Source organism: Chroicocephalus ridibundus, chromosome 8, assembly GCF_963924245.1.
Source record: "Chroicocephalus ridibundus chromosome 8, bChrRid1.1, whole genome shotgun sequence".
Classification (NCBI taxonomy): domain Eukaryota; kingdom Metazoa; phylum Chordata; class Aves; order Charadriiformes; family Laridae; genus Chroicocephalus; species Chroicocephalus ridibundus.
In genome coordinates, this window is record NC_086291.1 from 6,409,266 (window position 1) to 6,431,604 (window position 22,339).

Here is a 22,339-nt window from a genome sequence, read left to right on the forward strand (position 1 = left end):
CATGTTCTCTGCTGACATAACTCGCTGAAGTTGAGACATGAATCATGAGAGAATTTGGTCTGTACACATGCAATCCCCTGTAGGGGCACAGGTTTGTCACTGCCTTTGACATAAATAACCCTGCTCCTTTTAAAGAAATATTTTGGGGAGTAGCGTAGAGGTCTGAAAGATCATGAGGAACTTGTATCAAATGACCCTTTATCAAAAGAGAATTGTGCATGTTCTTACTAACTATAATGGAATATCATCAGCCATGGGATGATTATGTTTATGGCGCAGGTGGTGAAAGCTCAGTTTCAGCTAGTATGTCTGCTATGACTTAATTAATACTCATGAACCTACAGTGATCGATCATATGGTGACATTGTTGAAGCTGAAAATAGACTCTATTGATGGCAAACAAATAAAGTATTTTTTTCCCAGCTGTACTTGACAGGATTATTTTCCAGCACAAAATTTCAACTTGGCTTTTTTTTTTTTTTTACATTACATCATTCCACAATAAAGAGGCCTCAAATCTGTATTTATGGTACATCTAGGTAACACAGGGGTTTAGGCCTTTGTTCAAAAGGAGACTGTAAAGATGTTTGTATGGAATTCCTGTTCTTTTTCTCTCCTAGATGTATGTCTCAGGAACACATTTTTAAGAAAAACTGCAGAGTCTGGGTTTAGAATTTCATTTTTCTTGCTGTACTTTAGTACAGCAAAGATAAGCCATATCTACAACTGTTCAGATGCTTTCAGGCTTCCAAAGAGTTGAGGTTTAGACCCCAGATTGATTGAGGTTGATGCAAACCAAATCCTCTTGTTACTCTTCCACAACACTGAGCGATTAGTAATGCTTTACTTCAAGATGAGGGCTTGAGATCATGTAAGTGTGGTTTAGAACTTACCGCTTCCTTGGCGTGAGAGTTAGTACATGACTCTGTGCCTGTTCTGCGTGTGTTACAGTGCAAAATGAGGTGGGGTTTCAGAAACCCACAGCCTTGATTTACAACCAACACAACCGTTTAGTGCTGTTGTGCTACAGTATTTCCCCTAGATTTGAAAGGTGAATTCAAGGATGTTTCTGTCAGTAAACATGACTGCCACCCACAATTACGTTTAATAATGATCAATTTAAAATAACTTGGTGAGGGGTTTTTTTCCTGATTTTTATGTAACAAGGCACAAGATTTGACTGCAGCTTTACTTGTTAGGTATAGGAGGCAATGCCTAGCTACTTAGTATGAGATGATGGACATGGATTTACTTGAGGAGGGAAGACAGTAGGAAGTCTACTGTCTTAGTCTACTACTCTTAGCACCATGGTATGACATAGTTGTGTCTGTCCCACACATGCAGCTACATCAGCCCTTGTAGATCAAAGTGAGACCTAGACCTGTTTAAGAGCAGAGAGCTCGTGAAGTCACCATCTCTTACCATATTTAGGAACACCTTAGAAACACATCTGTCGGGGAAGAACTGGATACGATTTATTCTGATTTGAGGCAGGGTTGTATAGATAACATCTCAGGGAACCTTCTAATCTCTCTTCCATAAGACTGATCATTTTGCTTGGTCCTCTCGATGTAAAACACCCATTTTGGATTAAAGTGCAATATTCTGTATTTTACTGGAGCTGGGAGAAATGCTGAAGGAAGGGCAAAAGAAGAGGGCGAGCATGTAGTCAAACTTCCTGAGTATTTTCTCCCAGCCACTTACAGTGTGCAGTCTAGGGACTTAATTAAAACTCATGTTACTCTGTTTTATAGGCCTTGACCAGTTTTACTACCACAATTTTTTCTAATCACTTTTTGAACACATGCATTGACAATATTCACAATATCCTCTGATGGTGAGTTTCATAACTTCAGCTATATGTTAGTTAACCTCCCCACTAAAAGCTAACCCATTCTGATTATATAGAAACTGCCACATGATGGTTTTATTTGGCACCTACTCTGCTTTGCATCTTGCAGGAGAGTGAGTGGCATGGTCCGTAATCCATGTGCTGCTTAGTATTATTTTACTGGTTGGATTGCACAATATTTAAAGACACGTTAGGGAAGGAAACTTGTCATTTCTTGTCCTGAAGGAAACTTGTCACAGGATTGAACTCAGTTTGCTGGGTGCAGACACAAACTTGAGTTTTATAGCATGACCTTTAGGGTAGAATGAGATAATTTTAAAAGGCCATCTTGCTTCAGGGGAGCCAAAATGGAGTGGGAAATGGGGAAAATCATTAAAAACATGAGTAATAAATTGTTTTTGCACTGTGTTAGGTTCAGATATTTGTCCTAACATCTGGCTTCTCTACCACTTTCATCTTAAATCTAAGCTGGATTTTTGTAGTAAACAAGCAGCAAATTCATCACTATGAGATTTCTAAAAAGCATTATAAGTTATTTTAAAGATCTTTTTGGAGTTTTATTTTAATTGCACAATAAGCTTCCATTCATGACTAAAGATGCCTGCTTGAGGCGTCAACAACCATTTTTCTTTCCTGCATTTCAGCCATGTTCTGTGAAATTGGACCAAAAAAATCTATTAAATTAGATACACCAATAAGAATTGATTTTGAAATGGAGAAAAAATAAATTATTATTCCTTCTGATATTCATACAGATGTGAACACATCTTGATTCAATTTGTACCAAGTGGTGGGAAAACACTTTTTGAACAGTTTGAAAGCATTTAATAGTCCTGTGATGCACAGTTGATTTACAGCTGAGCTGTACTGGATTTCAGTGCCATGTGTCTGAAAGTTTGAAGGTATGATATGGAAAATTATTACCTTCCCTGTTATTCTGAGTAATTGCTCTCTAATGGACTCTTCCAGCTTTGAGACTGTTTTATTGCTTAAGGTAACTGTTAGCTGATGCCAGTTAATACAGCTATGACTAAACACCAGCTCCTGGGAGGATATTGTCTGTTCCCTGGGTGACAGAAACCCTGTGCTCTCTACCCCTGTTAGCTTTGCAATTGCTTTCTTAAAACAATGATAAAACAACGCAGAAGATTATAAAGAAAAGCCCTTTCCTTGCAGGAGTGACAACTTACAATAGCAGAAACAAAGGGCTTGCCAACATGATTTGGACCATTGGTCTGTCTAGTTCAGAGTCCCGTCTTATGCAGCAGTGAGTCCTGGATGCTTCAGAGAAGAAGATAGTGCAGCAGCTTAGTTATGGGATAGTTTCTACTGAAGTTCTCATGATATAAGGAGGTGAGCATTAGCTATTCCATGGTTAGCTTTATACCATTCATAATGTAGTTTGGTCACCTCATCTTTATCTCTGGTTTTGAGATAACGTTCCAGATCTCTCTGGGCTCTCTTAATCTGAGGTGCATTCTCTCCTTTTGCTTATCTTTACCATCTGTGTCTGACATTCCCTTTGTTTCTACAGTGTCTCTTTTGGCTTGAGTGTTAACTATATTCTTGATAAAAGGTAGCCATTGATACATTAAACAGAGCTTTTTCTATTTCGATTTGTTCACTGCCCTCAAGTGCTCTTCCATTGAGTTTGTAGTATGGTGATGTGCCATCTGAGATTTACCAATAGGACTGGCTTTAGATACTTGAAAAGGGAATGATTTCTGACTGGAAGTGGAGTCTGTTTACCAGCACAGATGTTAGAAAATCATGGGTGCGGCTTGTGGCACTGGTGGAGTACATGGAAACATTGTGCCTTGGATGAGCAAGTACTCATCTGAATAGGTACTTAGTTAAGCATGCTTTTATGTACTTATTCCATTCATACGTCATCCACCCTGATCCTTGTATTTTCTTTTAGTCTGAGTGAAGAACCAGATTGTTTCAGGTTGAAACTGCATGGGAAGAGGGAGGAAATATTTCAAATAATTGAGAAATAAGGTAGCTACAGCTAAACTGCGAATTACTGAATATGGTGTCAAGTCTGAAAGAAAATAGAGTAAACTGAGACTTCTAAAATCATACAAAAACATCTGTAAGAGGAGCTTGATTTCTTCATAAGGTGCTGAGCAGCTGTGGAGACCAGGTGGCAGCAGAAATTTGTGGACATCAGTGGCAAGATGAGCTCTGAAAATAGCATCATCTGTATCTTTTGCTATTTAAATGGTTCTGAGCTTGGCAAAAACAAGTTCAAAGTGGCTTAACAATCACTGCTAAAGACTGATGACCACTGATTTCTCAGCAGAGTTCAACTCTGCTCTGTGCTACCTAGCACTTTTCCTCAAGCTGATGCAGAGGTGTTGTGGTTTGGGCAGGACAAGAAGCCTCCAGAGGCTTGATGTGTCTCTTACTCTTTTCTCGTTTGTAAGCTCTTCATGGCAGAAGAACTCCATCCTATGTAAGAACTCCATCCTTACATAAATCACCTCAGCCTTTCTTTATCAAGCCATTCTTTGGTTGCTCTTTGTTGTTCAGATATGACTGGACTTTTCTTCAGGAAAGAGGTAAGTTTCAGACAAGATCAGCCCAAAGAAAAGACGTGATCTTGCAATTATGAATGACCTGTAAGCTTGATATATTTATGAGATGATCACCTTCTCTCCAAAAACCTCTTCTGATTGAACAGACAGAATAGTTACCTGAGAGTCTGATCTTATCACCACGTTCTTATTTGCCTTTTTTTCTTTAGGAGTGTTTAGTATGAAAGTAGTCCTCACCAGAACTCCTCATGTAGACTGTGCTGTGTAGGATGCGGCCAGACTGTGGATTTCTTTTCTGATTTATTAAGGATGCGGTTACTAGTAAGGCAGACCAGTTTGGGCTGGTGGTGCTGAGCTGTGGCTGAGCGAGCTGCAGTGTGAGGAGATATGGGCTCTTGGCTCGGCTGTAATGCTGCTGTGTGGTAGGGAACGTCAGCTCTCAGCAACATGGAGGGAGGCCTCAGATAAAAAGCTAAGTAGTGGCGGTATTGACATGTCTGGGTTCAAGAACTGGGATTTTTTTTAATTGTTATTTTTATTTATTTATTTGTAAGACTAATGGGCTGTTCTGTCTCAAACAATAATTGTAGACCTATAAGGCTCCTTTCAGTACTGAGCTGGGAGATACAAATGAAGATCCAAGCACACTTATTTCAGTGTACTTGTGCTGTGATGAGGCCGTAGCTTGCTATACATGTTAAATGGGTTGAAATGAAATGATCTGATACACATCAATGGCCAGTCATCAAAGTGTTTCCCATTAAGGATGGTGAGAGGAGAAGGGAAGTGGGCAGCTCTTTCCTTTCTGCTTGAGAAGCAGCGCCTTTGGCAGCAGTGGTGGTGCAGTCCCATTCTTGCTGCAATACATGCACTGTACTTGACAGGCTTCTCCAGATCAGGCTTTTATCCCCACTTTTTCCCTGTTCCTTTCCAGGACGTTTTAAGAAAGAGAGGAGGCTTGTCTGAGGCTTTCTAGAATGCTGTTAGCTATTTAGGTTTCCTGGCCACCAGACATGCTCAGAGAAGTACTACAGACACATGGTCAGCTTCTCACACTCTGGACGCATCAGAGTCACTGTGTGTGTGAGTCTACGTATGCATACTCTCTAGCACGAGGCATAAGGTGGGGAAAATCGGAGGTGCCCTTTTTCTGAACAAATGAGAGAGAACCTAATAATTCTTCTATAGGGGTACATAAATGCCATTTATGGGGCATTTAGGGGTACATAAGGGCCTTTGTTGTGGGTTATTCATGTCCCATGTGTAAGACTTTGTCTCCTGTCTGCCTCAAGGGAATTCAGTGGCCTTCCTGAGGGGAGATACAAGTGGTGTGCAGGTTGGGAAGCAAAGGAATTGGACTGCAAGAAGGGAGCTGCGTCATGCTTAAGGACAAAAAGAGAGGAAGTAATGATGTTTTGAAACAGGGTGATGCACATCTATAGACTGATGCTGAGAACAGAGGGGAGTTTGGGGGAGGGCAGGGGCTGTCACTGAATGATCTAAGCCATAGGAGACCTGTCTAGTCAACAGAGCAGTAAATCTGAGCTTTCCTGTGTATATTTATTTTCGCGTCACAATCTGTTTAAGCAAGAAAAGCACATTCTAATTGCACTCTAAACAAGGATTTCTCCTTCAGTATTTTACAGCTGTTTCTTGTATGCAGTGCCAAGATGATCTTGGTGAGATGTTCTAGCACAGCATGGACATGAGCCCAGTGGGTGGATGTTTCTTTTGCTGCGTTTCATTCACTGTTCCAAGGGGCAGTTGAGAGACTGGTTTGCTCCTTCATAGTGGCTTATAATTCATGAAGCCCATTACTGCGTACAGAACCGTACATCTGGCATAGAAGCACTCTGGTGGCCCAAAGAACGTGCTTAGCAAGAAATGAGATGCTTTTGGAGTAAATGCTGCAGTCTGACTGGAGTTAACTTCATTTAAGACTAAAGGGCAGAGATAATAGGTAAGATAGAGGCTGCTAGAAATGTGATATTCAGCTAAGCTGAGTTACAAGGCCTGTGACATCTCAGAGCAACGTGAAATGCTTTGGGCTGTAAAGTTTTTGCGTCCAGTTATAAGATACATGTACAGTAGTAACCTAATGGTTTGATCCTGCTCTTGTTGAAGCTGATAGGAGTTTGGGTAAGGCCAATGAGAGTTTGGATAATAACCACAGTGTGAATACAAGAAGGGCGTTACCTGAGGTAGAACTTTGTTAACAAACTTGCCTTTCTTTACCTTCTCTGTAGTTAGCTTTGAGGGGGTCTTTGTCTCCTAGATTCTGAACTCAGGACATTTTCAAAACAGAAGTCAAATTCATTTTAAGAGTTGACATCGTGTCCATGAGAAACTTTCCCATCAGGCAGTGTGAAGTCTTGAAATATGAAGAGGCAAGAATTCGTACTGTGAAAATGAGCTGGACCCTGCGGTTGTGTTACACAAGCGAAGAGCAACACCTTCTATTAGGGTGCCGCAGAGCGTGAGTGCGTGTTGCTGGGAACCAGCTGCGCTGTACCCTCCGCAGCGATGCAGCTTGAGCAGGGCCACTCTTGTGCTCAGTTTACGATTGCGATGTCACCCCACTAGAGGGATTTTTCACTTGCTGAGCTCAGTCACACCGCTCTGCATTTGTGCACAGGCTGCTGGTAGCTACAGCTGAAACACAGGAGGCTTCTTCCGTTGCATACAATGGGTTGCCGGCTCTCCCATTTGTCTAAAGCAACTTTTAGCAGTGAGAAATGAGAGTGGGGCTGGCAGTTTCAAACTGAAATGCAGTGAAGTTACATTCTTTGTCTTCATTCATGCACTTATATGAAAAGCCAGCTGCTTGGAAAGCAAAATTCTTTACGTTTAGATGCCTGTAGGTGTCTGGTTGCAAAATGTGCATTTGAAAAATGTAGCCTGTATTTATAAATTAAAAATCATATATAAATTAGTGATTCTGGAGATAAAAATAAGGGATCTATTCCAGATGAAGAATCGAATGCATCATAAGGTCCCTCTGGACTAAGACATCTTACCAGTGGCATCCTAGCTAAATTTAGACTTTCAAATTAAAACCATCTCTGCTGAGAGGACAAGTCTGTAGGCTTTTTCTGGAGTTAATGAAAAGACAGAGATACTTCCCAAAGGTTGATTCAGCCACGTAAGATCTGGAGTTGCCTGTGTGTCTCTGCTGATCATCATGCAAAGCTCAGATGCTCACAAATTAAAGAGAATGATTTCAGGAGTGAATTTAAGTGTAAAGTTTTAGGTAGGTTGTAGTGAATTGAACTACTGATTTTTATTAGCTTTCAAAACAAGGTGGAGCCAGCCTGATACTTTTGGGCCCAAAAAGCCAGATACAGAGGTTTTGTGGACAGGAAGAATCTCAATAAAGGCTGAGGGGAAGTCCACATTAATCAAAACTGGCTTCAAAAATTATTTTGGAATAGTACAAATCCTACTGACTTTCATTGAACCTTATATTCAGCTTCCTTCTGTGATCTCTTGCCCATAGTACGCAACAGTTTCTATACTTGTTTTTTCTGAAATGTCCTCTTGATCAGTATGCTACTGCAGAAGCATCTTGGAGAGCCTTGCTGGCTTAATAAGAAACTGTACAAAGAGGGTGAATGAGAGCTCAGGGGGAGGGATGACAGACAAGGAATTAGATGCTACGTTGATCCTGGGAGGTGGCATCATTTGGAAGATTCACAGACAAGCTGCAGTGGTGACTGTATTTCGGCTTCTAGATCATAACAGACATATAATTCTGAAGTAAGTATTGTATGCAGTATTAGGCGAAACAGGGATTCTCCTCAGAATAGTCTGACAAGAAATCCCCAATGGAAACTTTGGAATAGTCATTAATAGATAAATGAGAGCAAAAATGAAACAAGAAGTTTTCAACATTTTTAACAAGACGTTTTCATCAAAACCATGTCAGGGACTCTATCCTCTGCCAGCTCCATTGGAGGAGTTGTAAGAATCAGGCCCAAAGAAGGCCAGAGGGGAAAGTAAATACACTTCAGTGGAATCAACCGTAATTGCAGCTTACGAGTGCAAAAAAATCCCATTTGCTAAGCATAAGATTTTCCTGCTTTGCTTATTTTCAAGTTCCCACACCAGTCATCTACTAATCTATTACCTATATAAAATGTTAAGTGTAAAATTTCCTTTCATTTGCTCTCGTGCTGTGCACTCTATTTATTCTAGTTTCAGTTAGTGAGAACAAAATGTGGACACTTCATTGTGTAACAAATTAATATTTTCTACTTCAGCCTAGTAAGTACTCATTTTGCTTAATTTAAATATTATCATTTTCTTCTCCTCTGAAAAAATGGAGAAGATCTTTTGAAATTTCAACTCACACCCAAGGGCTTTGTAAAAATTGAATGAGCAATTAACATAAAACCAATTCTTATCTGAAATTGTGGGGAGCAAAGCAGAATTGATTCTTGATGCCTCTCTTGTGCAACCCAGCATTCCCTCAGAGTAGCAAGATTCCAGTATTAGTGGAAAGCGTTTTTGTAAGACATCCCAGCCTGTGCCAGCACGGCGTGTAACGCACACCAAACAGGCTAGCTCATGAAGAAAAACATGTTTACAGAAACTGCAATGACTTCTTTGTTGTTTACTTGTGAAAAGGAGAATGGCATCAGGAGTACTTAGAGAGAGAATCTAGCTTTTGAATTATGACTGAAACAGGGTTGCAGTGTGACTAGGCAGAATTTTCATGATCTTGAGACAGTTCCAGGAGCTGCTGAGCAAACGCCCCATCAAACAGTTGATCTGTTAGGCACAGAGGGAGGCATTGTCATCTAAATACACGGCTGTACATACCACGCTGCCCAGTCACCCCAGGGAAAGTGACTCACAGTTCAGTAAAAGCAAACCCTGCTCCACAACATCACGGACCTTGACAGCATGTCCAGAGTCTGCTGTTGTCTTTTGCTGGTGGATCAAGCTCACTTGACTATTTCAGCGCTTCAGCATGTGCCCTGAATTGTCTGAGATCGTCAGTAATGTGTGAAGGTTTACATGCCACAATGTTGCTTGTACTAATGCACGCTGACCCTCTTACAGCACTTTGTAGAAATTTTGCTTCCAGTTACAGAATTTTGGAATTCCTCTCGTTATTTCCTGTTCACTTTTATCTGCTCCCCTCCAGGGATCTGTAACTGCCCCTGATTTTTTTTTACCTCTGATAGATGTGCATCATCAGTACTTGTTAACGGTTTCTAGCCTCTCTGGTTTGAGGTAGTTTTGTTTGTTTGTTTCTTTTCTTTTGTTTTCTTTTGTTTTCCCTATAGAACAATTTGTAATTCATGAAACGAAGTGTCTTTTGGCTCAAGGCGATCCTGCCCACTGTGGGTACAGGCACTGTTTCATCTCTGTTCACTTGGGAATGGAAGGTGTTTGAGTATTGCCTGTGCAGTCAATCAAATTACATATTTGTACCCTTCTTGCTCCAGTAATATCTGAGTGTTTACCAGGGTTACCAAGATCCATGAATATGCTGACAGTACCTGGGCAGGAAGCAGCTCAAGGCAAGAGAAAGAAAAACCTGACAAAATAAAAAATACGGCCAAGCAGTAGGCCACAGAGGATGACTTTACCTTCACTTTTCCTGGTAGAATAGCTCCCCAGTAGAGCTTCCAGCTAGATGCTGGAGAAGTTGTCATCATGAGCAATGTTAATGTTAAGTATTTGTGTTGTGAATGTCCAGCCAGCACAGCTCTGAGTGAGTTATTTGTGCAAAGAAGAGCAGTACAGATGTACCTTTTATTTTTATTTTACAAAAAGTAGGAAATGGGGAGAGGGGTGATTCACACGAGTTAGACATCACTTACTGTAAGTGTGTTTTCTTTAAAGAGCTTAGTTAGGCAATTCTGCAAACACAGCAATGATGTTGTAGGGCTTGTCATGTGAGGTCCTCAGCCTTTCATTTTCTTTCTGCTGCTGAGTGTTAGTCCTTGTTTTGCTACTGTAGATTTTCTCCCATTTTAAAAACAGAATTCTGTACTTTTAACAGCACCTTCTATTACAGGCCATCTTGGCTCTTTTTGAGGTTTACATTACCCTTGTGGAATGAAGTTATCACTATTTGCAAGTGGGGAAACAGAGGCACTGAGAATCAGTCCACAGATGTCTTGGCCCTTCATTGTGTACCTTATATACAAAGTTGTTGTACGATATGCCCTATTCCAACTTCCGCCAAGGAAAGAAACAAAGACTGAAGAGTTGTTTGGCCAAATGCTTTTCCTCCTTCCAGTGTGGAGTTTCTCAGTACTGCAGATTTACTAGTGATTTATCTGTATGTCCAAGGGTGCGTTTTCCCAAGAAACTTCTGTGTAGCGGAATATATCTCCCTCATCAGGCTGTATTTTCCTGTTTTCTGTCCTTGATTTCATCCTGTGAATTTACCTCTGCGTCCCTTTTTAAACAGGAAATAGCAGTGTGTTCTGTAGAACCATTGCTGTTCACTTGGTTTCCTCCCTCCAACCACCTTCCTAGGATGCGTCTCCAATTCTTTCTCCTCAGGTTAATGAAACTCTGCTTTTCCAAACCAAATGTCATTTTTTTACTTTCCAGACCTTTCCTCTCCTTTCTTACTATTTCTCTGACTAGGTGGAGCAATCTCTTCCTTCTCCTGGTGTCTGCTCTGAAGACAGGAGCTATCCTGGCGCTTTCCCTGCTTCAGCGGTGGGAGGTGAGTGACCGGATAACCATTGCCACATAACTGTCTTGTGCTGCCCTCAGCACGGCCAGGAGGCAGAGAGACTGGGACAAAGAAATTGCAGGGATAAGATAGCTGGGTGCATGAGGGAACGTGGGGGTGAGTCACAGGGGATCAGAAGTGTGACACAAAACGGTGTTGCAGCAGTGGCAGCTGCGTCATCCTCAAAGACTGATGGCTGTGTGGGAAACAGATTGCATATGACTCAATTGGCTTTGCTGACTCCTGCACAAGTCTGAATGAAGCCCAGGCTGACCCCAGAGATCTGCAGTGAGTTCATCCTATTGATGCACACAGCTGTGAGATGTCTGAATCCTGTCTCCAGCTGCAGTGCTGGCAGTGCATTTAAGATTGCTGCAGAACCTATGCTCAGAGCAGAGGAGAGCAGCGCATGGGAGGAAGTCTCTTCCGAGGCTCATTGTGAAGCAGTGCTTCAGAGGAAGAAATTAAAGGGTAATGGGGATCTCTCAGAGCCCTCTTTATCTTGTTAAAGTAATTATAGCAAGCAAAGGACAACTTTCCCAAGGTGTTTAATAGCCGTGATAGGTTCTGACAGCCCCAGCTGCTGCTGCAATACATTCCCTGGATATAGAGCAGCTGTTGACTGACTGACTGTGGGCAAGGCACAGAACCCACTCATTTTCCTTTCCTCTCCCTCACCCCGTTTCACCTACCTTTCTGTTTGATCCGTGTGTACAAAGTCAGTGGGTATCTGTCCCATTTCTGGCACAAAGGAGCCTTGACTTCCATGATTGCTCTTGGGCACTGCCATTAACATGTCACATCACTAGACTCAGGTATTTGCTGAGTGACTCCACGGTGGAGTAAGCAGACAGCACAGCAGCGTGGCCATTTTCCTTATGCTTCAACCTTTTACTGGCAGCGTCACTGTGAAAGGGTAGCATGAGATGGATGTTGTGCCAATATCAGAAATGAACAAAGAGGATGGTGACGGGCCAGTTAGTGGGACTTCATATTTGGCAATATCACGGTTTGATGAAGCATTGAAGAATAGGCATACACTTAGTTTAGTGTGGTTGTAAGGAAAGTGCATCTTGTCCAAGAAATTGGACGTCAGATTTCCATGAGGTTATGAGGTTAATGGATTGAGGTTTTCTTAAAAAAACAAAACCCATCAACAATAAAAAACCAAAAAAACCCCAACACACATTATGTGATACTGCAGAAACATCTACTAAACAGATTAAGTACTGGCTTAGAGTAGCTGACAGTAGCAAGTAGAAAGTAGGTGGATCCAGTGGGTGTGCCTATGGAGTGGTTAGGTTTTTAGTACTTGAGGCTAGAACTTCAAAACCATTGCTGATAGAAATTTATACATGTTGTGAAGGTTGATCCAATGCCAAATAATGATAAGAGCAGAGTATTGCAACAGGTTGGTTGTCAATCCCTCGAAAAGTTGGACCCCACAGAGAGAAAACGATTTTTAGCACAGCTTATATTGGGTCCTGCAACTCCTGGGGAAGCAAGGAAGGCAGACAGGCAATATCTGGAAAAGGAGGAGCACCTTGTCCTGGAAAGCCTGAACTCTGCAGGTGATTGTGGGGAGCAGTGGCAATATGTGCAGCGAGGTGTTGCATAGCATTGTGCTGCTTCCAGTAGAAATGATGACAAGTTGGAGAAAGGGCATTAAAGAGGAAGAAACCTTCCTGGACTTGAGGGCTTTAGCCTCTAGCTTATCAAAAAGGTTAAGTGACTCGATGACAAGAAAACTCTGTACATTAAAAGATGTGAAGAATCCCTGGAACAAGTGAAGGCTCTTGGCCTCCTGAAATCAAGACTGGATGCTTTTTTGGCAGTTGTTTTCACCTAGAACATGAGTTTATGGGACCAGAGGTAAGAGAGAAATTCGGGGTCAGGCAATGGGTTTCAATGGTTCAGCAGTCCTTTCTTTTTCTTTTTTTTTTCTTTTTTTCTTTTTTTTTTTTAAAAAAAAAGAAGTCTTGAACAATTGTATCACCTAAAGTATGGGGTCAGGCACAGAGCCAGATTTGTCTTGTGGATGGTAAAGGCAGATGTTAATCATATCACATTCCTGCTAACTTTCACCAGATTTTCTTTGTCATCCTTAAAAGGGTCTGATTTAGCTCAGTGGGAGGGTTTTCATTGGCTTCAGTGAAAATGAGTAAGTCAAAATAGCATTACTTTTACTCTTAAATCAGCACTCTGATTTGGTAGTGTTCATTTCAAGATATCAAGTGCAAGGGATTCACTAGCACATTGTTCTAGAGACAGCCCTTTCGAGTGCAGTTTTAAGGCATTGAAATATAGTTATTTGATTGATTATCTTTCCAAGAGCTAACACACAAATCAGAATTCGGATATTGCATTTTCCAATGCCATTTGGAAACAACTGCAATAAATTTGATGTATTCCTGCCCATATAAATTAACTGAAAGATCAGAATCAGACTTGTTTATATTTGCATGATTCAGTTGTAATTGCTTTCGTGTCCTCCGTGTTCTTTCCATGGAGATCTCCTTGGACTTTTGAGTTTGAAGAATTATTTCGAAAAAGGAAGTGCAGGGAGAAGGGGGAGGATAAAGGCAGAGAGAGAGAGAAAGCTTGTCTGCAAGGCAGATTTTTTTGCAGGCTCTCACAGCTATATTAAAAAGTACTTGGAGACAAATAAAAAAAAAGAGGTATTCCTAGCCCCAGCATAGAAGTTACTGTCGCTCATAAAACCGGCATAGGCAGTGGTGCCTAACAAGGTATTTGGGCGGCTCTTGTTTGAGCATTGCACCAGGTTATTGCATAAAGGCTTATCTGCACTGTGTATCTCTTTCTGCCTGAAGGAGAGTCTGCCAATTCCTGATTGTGGTCCAAACTGCTGCTTTTGCTACCTGTTTCCCGGTGACTGTGAGAAGATGGTATTTCATTTGAAAATAGGTTGTGTTTGTTTGTTTGCGTGCTATAGGCGAGTATTCTTTGTGGTTCTCAGCCAGGATCTCTGTTTTCTGTTCGATGCGCGTGCAAAATTCCCATGAAAGCAAATGGATATGCAGTGGAAGAGGCTGGGGAGGGCTTTGCGGGTCGGTGCAGTGAGCAAAGGGACTGCCAAGTTTCTGTCTGTTGCTGTGTGCACAACGCACGCTGCAGCCAGAAAGCAGACATAGCGTGCCACGAAGGCCAGCATGAAGTCTCAGCTGCCCTATCTTGTCTTAGCAGGGGGGGATGTATTAGGGGTTGAGGGGAAGGAGCTGTATTCCTCTAGGTGCTGAGAGAAAAGCTGTTAGAGGGACAGTGGGAGGAGCGGTACCTAATGGGGACAGTACACCTGAGCCTCACAGGCTGTTGCTGCCTGGGAAGAGGAGCTGCAGGCCTGGGCTGGTGACTGTCAGGTCCCAGGCAGGGTGTTGCTGAGAGGCAGGAGTGCCCTGTGGAGAAGAGATCCATGTAGTGCCCCGATGGCTTGCTGCAGCTCTGAGAGCTGCTTGTTTCTCATTATACTCCTGTTCCCCCAGAAGCCACCGCATTCAGACCAAACTTGTTTGTCTGCCTCGATACTCTGAACTGAGAGGTGCGAGCAGAGTAATGGAAAGGAACTGGGGTTAGGCATGAGAATAGAGAAGGAAGAGAGAGCTGTCAGTTTAAGAGAATACCAGGAAAGCTGTTTTGGACTCCCTGGGCTCAGGGAAGCTAAGTAGAGCTGGATGGATCAAGCTCAACACAAGACAGCAATGTGCACTTGCAGCCCAGAAAGCCAACCATGTCCCGGGCTGCATGAAAAGAAGCATGGCCAGCAGGGCAAGGGAGGTGAGTGCACCTCTGCTCCGCTTTAGTGAGACCCCACCTGGAGTACTGTGTCCAGCTCTGGGGCCCCCAACGTAAGAAGGACATGGAGCTGTTGGAGCGAGTCCAGAGGAGGACCACGAAGATGATCAGAGGGTTGGAGCATCTCTCCTATGAGGACTTATGCCACCCTCCAGAATTCCCTGGTCACCTTGGACTTGAGGCATTGCAAAAGAAGAGAAGATAGCGATTCAGTTCCTCTGATGCAGGTTGTTGGGATTTGTCTGATACCAGACTGCGCCTTTCTGTCCTCAGGTTGCCACTTGAGCTTTACAGCAGATACACAGCAAAGTATAAATTCCTCAAGTTTCAGTGAAACAGGATTTAGCTTAGTCCATCCACCAACTTGTAGTTGGTTCGTTCGGTGTGGAAGACTGCTTCAGCTTTGTCCACATCTGAGTTTGAGGCATCACTGTAGTTTGTCCAGGCTCCATCTGCATGTTGCCATGTATATAGCAACATTTTTTTGGAAGGGCACATAAAGATTAACTTAGCTGTTAAATCACAAAAAGACTGACATCTGTCATTGAAAAAATTAAAAGAAATTATAGCATTACAAATAATATTTCTCAGGTCTGGTTTTCTGAAACAATGACAAAATTTTTGAGTCAGCTCTGTTAATTACACTAAACAAATCATTGCACAGTGGGGTCTAGTGCAAAATTAAACAAGCAACAGTCTACGGACAACCTAGAAATGCATTCTTCGGTGTCAGAGCCATCCACTGGTTCCTCCAACCTATTTTTCAACCACATAAGATTTAATTGTTGCAAATGGAATACTTGTTCTACAGAAGTCCAATAAATCTGCAGTCTGTCTTCCCAGTAATCAATCACAGATTGTGAATTGCATGAGGAAAAATCTATAAGATATGTTCTTCATGTCTAGTACGTTGGGTTATTTTCATGTCTTGTGGTTTGAATTTGGCCACTGTCATTTTAGAGGAATTTCCTGCCATCTGCGTTCAATTGAATTTTCTCACAGATTTGGGCTTGCTTGTAAATACTGGGATCTGGCAAAAGCAGTATCTTTGTTCTTCAGGGGCATATTCAAAAACCGTTAACATGGTGTTGGCAATGTGCTGGGTTAGGGAAGATCCAGGAGATGAAAAAGGTATAAATTCCCCCCTCCCCCTAACAGCTGATGATTTGTCTGGGAAGGAAAAAGAACGACGAGTGCATGAGTTTGTGGCAGAGTTTATCTTCAGCTATCATGGTATTTCATATTTTGCTCATTAGTAGGGTGTTGGTCTTACTGTCTGCTTGTGACCACGTACGCAGGCGAGAGACTGAGCAGCCAAAATATTACAGCGAATTCCTGGGGGATTTCATTGCACAGTCCCAAACAGATCAGGAGTCGATTTACCACCAGCTCTAATTTGTGTTTTGGCTGCTGGTTTTGCACTGCGAGTTAGTATCCAAACAGCAAGCATTAGCATATGTAGATTCTTAGAAATCACATGTTCCTCTGGTGATGTTGGGGCTAAGGGGCTACTCCATCCTGACTTTAAGGCATTGCTGCAGCATTACAAAATTCAAGGTAATCTCATCATCCTAATTGAAAGCTGGAGAGAGCCCTCCGCATTCCTTTCTGAGAAGAGTGTGTATAATCAAATAAAAAAAATTCCGAATGTTGAGGATCAAGTTTAAACCAACAAAATCAAAACAATTCACAATGGAGTTTGTTGCTGTCTTGAGCCTAACCTCACAATGAGAAAGAATAGATAAAATGCATTTACATCTGTACTCCACTGTGTTACTCACCAGAGATGGAAGAGGTGTCTCAGCTCAGAAGGAACCTGCTTTAATTTATCTCATTTTGCATATTTCAATTTGTCAGACTTCGTGTTGTTTGGGCATAATTCAGGGTCAGTTCCAGCCTTGCTGTGAAAAGTAGGTCTGTGAAAATAATGGCAAAGGCTTCTAGATTTATCATGTCTCTGGTTGCTTAACAGTGTATTCTGTTTGTAGATAAAAAGATGTGTTTTCTGACTGCCAGTTTCTCAAGCTAACCTTGGTCTTTAAGAACGCCTTATTTCATCTTGTACGTCTCTGGGCCAAGATTAGATCTTCTGCAGTTCCTTTAAACACGCATTGTGAATTTAAGTATGTGCAACTGCCTGGAGTTCAACACAGTGGTCTGTTGATAATGCATCAGAGGGAGTCCTGCTTTTGCTCCCTTAGTTCTGCAGAAAGGGGAAAAAGAAGCGTTTTGGCCAGTAATGTCCTTAGAGTGTCTCAGTATTGTTTAGCTTTTGGTTTCTGTAGCAAGTATTTTCCAAATTCTGTCAGTACCTGAAAGCAGTCCAGTCTAAGATGTTAAACAACGGCTTTGCCCAGGGAGCTAGAGAGTGACGTTTTTGCATAATTTATCTTTTAGAAGAACTGCAGCATGAGAATCAATGTGTTGTTTTCAGTATTGCTTTTCCATCGTCTGAAAATAGTGCCAATGAGGAGGCTCCATGCAATAGCTGCAGACACACTTAAAACTAGCAGGCTTTGTTACTGTGACCTCTGCTCTGCCCAGGGATGCTGAGATCTGGTGGGAGCAAGGCAACTTGCTCTTACTGGCATGAGCAGCTGCACTTGCATTTACGTCTCTGGGTGATTTTAGGACAGACAACTTTATCAACAAGGCATGGCATATGCCCCAGTTACATGGGAAGCTTAGTGCTTCCAGTGAATCCTGGGGAATATTTGCACTTCTGCAACAGGCAGTCTGGAGCGTGAGCAGATGGGCATAATTCAACTGAAGCAGGTTGATGTTGTGTGGTTTCTGCCCTGTGCCTTTTGGGATGCCAGTGTGTAGCCCTGGCTGGCGTGGACCTGTTCATTCCCTGGGAGGAGCCTCTCATGTGGAATATTCCCCCAAGGTTCAGTATATGTCTCACCTTTCCTAAGATTTGAAAAAACTTACTGAGATTTTTGAGGGGTTATACAATTCGTGCTGTGCATATTTTTCTTTCTTCTTGCGCTGTTTGATTATTTTTTTGTATTAGTCTTCCTATCATAACATAGGTATAGTTATTTGTCTTTTTTTGAGGCTATTCCCAATGATGTAATTGACTGTATTTTAACTCGTTTATAATACATTGGGTGGCACTGTTATGGCTTGACCAAGAAGCTGAGGCCACTGTGAGTGTATGAATAAATAGGTGTTTATTCACTATTTTTATTTTTAATATGGCATGACTATATTAGCAAAGATTACCTATTTGATCTTGACAGCAAAGCCCATGATAAACATCTGGAAACACACCTTCCCATGGGTTTTAAGCCATGTCTCTGAGAGAGAGAGGCTCCTTTATTTAAGTAAAGTTTCCAAGATTCTCTGGATCACCAGTTTAATTTGCTTGTTTACCAAACAAAGGGTTGCATTTTACACAAGCCAAATGAGCCTGGCACTGCAAATAAAAAACAGATTACACTCGTTGCCATTAGTCACTCAAACTTAAAGGGCAGCTCCTCCCTGAAAAGCAGCTCTTAAAACGGCATTGAAGAGTTCCATGTTTTTTGTCCCTTAGTATTTCCAAAGCATACACACTAAAGCAATACTTTTATTTTCTTATGTCAGTCTTGAACAATACTAGTGCGTGGTAGCTGCGATGGCACCTACCTTCATTTTCTTCTTTGACCTTCTACTAATAAAGTGTTTTCACATCTGTCAAGCCTGTCTCCTATTCACTGATACAGTCCACTCTGTCCAGATTTTGTCCCTGATTATACTGAGGCAAATCTGGTTTCTGTTGTAGTCAGGAAGAGCTGGAACCCCTTGGTTTTTAGTGAGTTTTTTTTTGTGGGGGGGTTGGGGGGGGTGGTGGTGGGGTGGGATGGATAAATGACGGATGGGGTAAATCTTCATCACTTCCTCCCACTGATTAGATCGCATCATGTCCTGAATGAATCCTGCTGTTTGCTTCCAATGTTCCTCTACTTTGGGTATAATCTTGCTTTGTTTTCAGGAAAGTTGGTAATTTGCTTTCTCGGTGATCGTTTGTCTTCATCACTAATCCTATTATCCCCCTGTTCCCTCTGTCATGCCTTTACACATTAGGTTATTTTCCTATGTCCGAAACACCTCCCTCCCTCCCTTCTGCTGGATTTCCCAAACGCATACCAGGCCCTCACTGAGTTCATCTGCACGATGTTCTTCATCTAAGTCTCTACTAGAAACCAATAAAGCCAACAGGGAATTAGATGACAAAGACAATTGTTATTGTTATTTCCTAAGAAAACATGCTTGCATTTTCTTTTTCTTTCTTTGAATAGCTAAATGATCTTAACAATAGTTCTCTTGTTCCTTCTCCTTTATTTGCTTCTCCCTGCCATTTTGTTTCAAGAAGTTAAACTACTGATACATCTCGTGTGCTGAAGGGCATCTGTCAGGCTTGCCACAGTAAGAAAGATATTATGGTGAGACTCCAGGTCATTCTGCATAAGTTTGACTTTGACCTGCAATACATGTGGTTATTCCAGAAAAAAAGCATCACATTAAGATTCTGTATGATTTTAGCTTTGATAAGAACAGCGTGTTTACCCTATGGATAGTGAAAGATTCCTAATGGTCTTAATGATCCAGTCCGGCTTCCAGATGCTTGGGTTTTGCTGTAATTGTGGTGAGTATGTCTTTACTGCTGGGAAGCTTCCCTGGATGTGCTAATTCAATTTTGTTTGTATCCTGAGCTATACCTCAGTAAGAATATAGATAATCTCTACCGAGGTATTGTGTCTGAGTGTGCGCATGTGTGTGTATATATATTTTTATATATGTCTCTTGGGCATTCTCCAGGCAGAAGTTTCTGGTGCCAATGGCAAGGTGCCCCAGCAACACAGAGCAAAATAACCTGGGGCCTTGCCTTAATCTCCAACTGTAAACCTTATAATTGCAGGTGTTGATGTCCCCATGAAATACTCATGAGCTACCTGGTGAGATCAGCTGAAGTGAATACAGTTTTACACGGTTATCCAAATGTTGCATTTGTTCAAGCCAATATCTGATGTATATCCTGCTTCTTTTAATGTAACTATGTAGAGAGGTTGCCGCTTCATCATTAAAAATATTCATGTGGCTTAGTAGACTGAGCTTCAAAATACGTCAGCGGAGATTGCTATGCTAAAACCTCCTGCAGATAAAACCAAGAGTAAAAGCTAACATTATTCTTAGAGATTTCCACAGATCCTCACCAAAGGGTTCTATTAAAGGTGGCATAAATCTGTGCGCTTCAACTGTGTTTACCCAGCTGAAATTTTGACCCGGGTGGCACTGATTATTGGAAAGTACATTTGCATTGCACTTACCTATCATGTCTTTTATAGAGGCCAAATGCTTAAGTGCAAGCAGATGAGTAATTTAAACCATTGTGGACTATGCACAATCCAGAGAATAAACAGATCATTAGATAGTGTAAATCAGCAGTGAAGCTGTAAGAAAAAAACATGCCAGCTTAAAGATTTGATATATTATCCTTATAGTTTTCAAAGACATGCACATTTCATCCTGATACAACCATCTTAATTTAAGCCAGAATTTGTCTCTGAAGTTAGTGTGCAGCCCTGAGAGATAGAGGAGACATGGGAAGCACCATTCAAGAGAATAAAAAGCTCCACAGTAGGGTATCTGTGAGTGGTGCAGAGATGTCTGACTTCGGCCATGTTATTATTGCCTTTTATGATGTGTGACTTGTGCTGTGACAGATTAGAAATATATTGTTGGAAGCTCAAAGAGGCATAGATACGTACGAGTTCCATGAAAGTGTTTAAAAACATGAGTGACATTTCCTACTTATATGCATTAATTTCTTCTAATTTTTTTTGGCTATTGCTTTGTTCTGTGGTTCTTGATAAACGCTTGGTTTTATTTAAACTGAAGCTCTCTTCTCCCCAAACCCTCAGCCTCCCTGTGAGCTGGGTACACAACCCGTCATTTGTGGCCTCACACACTCGCTATGGGGATGTTCAGGAATAATGTTATCACATGTCCTGCCTGTGTTAAGCAGAAAAACTAAAGAAGCAGTTGAAGAGAAAAAGGGAAAGCTTGTATTCACAGAAGAATATTATAACTTCATAGATAGCACCTTTGTTCTTGGAAAGCTGAAAACCCCTCAGAAAAAGCAGTTAAAATGCTTACTTAGGTTTGTATCATAAGCTCGCAATGGGCTGCAGAAAGCATGGGGCCGTTATGTCCTTCTCAGCTCAGGACAAAAGCTCGGTTGCCCTGAAACCATCGAAGGGGAGCTGAAGTCAAGGCAAACACCCGGCACAGACAAGCTCTCAGATCTCATGCTTTTGCCAAAAGTCCGCTCTGGGCTAATTCCCCAAGTGATGCTGATATTGCCAAGAGACAAGAGGGCTGGGGCTGTTCCTCCTCAGCTATTAGTATTAAACCAGCATGACCATGGGAGAGATTGGATTGCATCTGTTTGGGAGAAAACCCCCTGGTGTATGCTCCCTTTGTGCTTGCTGGAAGATACGGTGTCGGGCTGCAGTATTTGGGTAGTGAATGTTACCACGCTGTCTTGACTTGCAAGCTCTTCCCATGCCGAGCTCCTTGGAAACGATGTGGTTAACAGTGTGTTTGTTTAAAAGGTAAGTGGGGAGGGAAATTAGTATCAGGTAAAAATGTATATGTGTGTCTGTGTGTATATATAAATTCCCAAAGCATTCACAGCCAGCTACTTAATAGTTTTCATTGAATTAATTTTAAAATGAGAACCTTGTTTCCTTTATTTAATAGAACAAAACGACTTCCATATTCTTCCCTGTAACTAGCAGGGTTTATATAGCATTCTGCAAACAAAGTAAGCATTAAAGTCCCTTTTGCCCATCTGTGGAATGAATAATTTTGTGCAAAGTATTTATTATAAGCACACTGTACACTTAAACTTTTTACTGTAGTGGTGACAGATCCAGCACAGAACTGGATTGTTAAGTAGCAAGCACACCATGCTTCTATACTGTATAAAAATTTACCAACCTTTCGAAAGGCTCATGGGTTCAAAGGAAAACGTTAGCTCACTTGGCTAACTTTTGGGCGCTACTTAAAATGATTCTGGATGTTGGAAGTAGAGTGTAAGAGGTTGTGATGATTTTCAGTTAGAATTGCACAACTTTATGAAGGTGAATGGAAAGGTTTGGGTCTGGGACACATGGAGACTGGCCACCTGCCTACTCCCTGGGAAACTGCACTAGGCAGCACCTGGGTACCGCTGGGTTAGATGCTCAAGTGTCCTTGGGAACCACCTCGGGAAAACTTTGATTTCCCTGTTATTTGGCCGAAGTTGGGACTAACCCAGAGGTGACATGTCACAGGTACCTCCCTCTTAACGTAGGTGCTTTTAGGGTGATATTTACAATAGGTTGATCTAATTTATACATATATGTATGTGTGTGTGTGTATATATCATATTATGTTGTAAGTTCA

The 22,339-nt window shown here is 41.7% G+C and overlaps 1 protein-coding gene across 5 annotated transcripts in view; it reads left to right on the top strand.

The window, feature by feature from the left end:
- GLIS1 (GLIS family zinc finger 1) overlaps positions 1-22,339 on the top strand; it is a 203,491-nt gene that overhangs the window by 37,730 nt on the left and 143,422 nt on the right. Inside the window, exon 2 of one of the 5 annotated variants that reach the window (XM_063344620.1) lies at positions 11,002-11,083. The exons of the other annotated variants lie outside the window; for them this stretch is intronic. The gene's annotated coding sequence lies outside the window, so the exon portion shown is untranslated. The remainder of the gene's footprint in view (positions 1-11,001; positions 11,084-22,339) is intronic. 5 annotated transcript variants of the gene reach the window in all.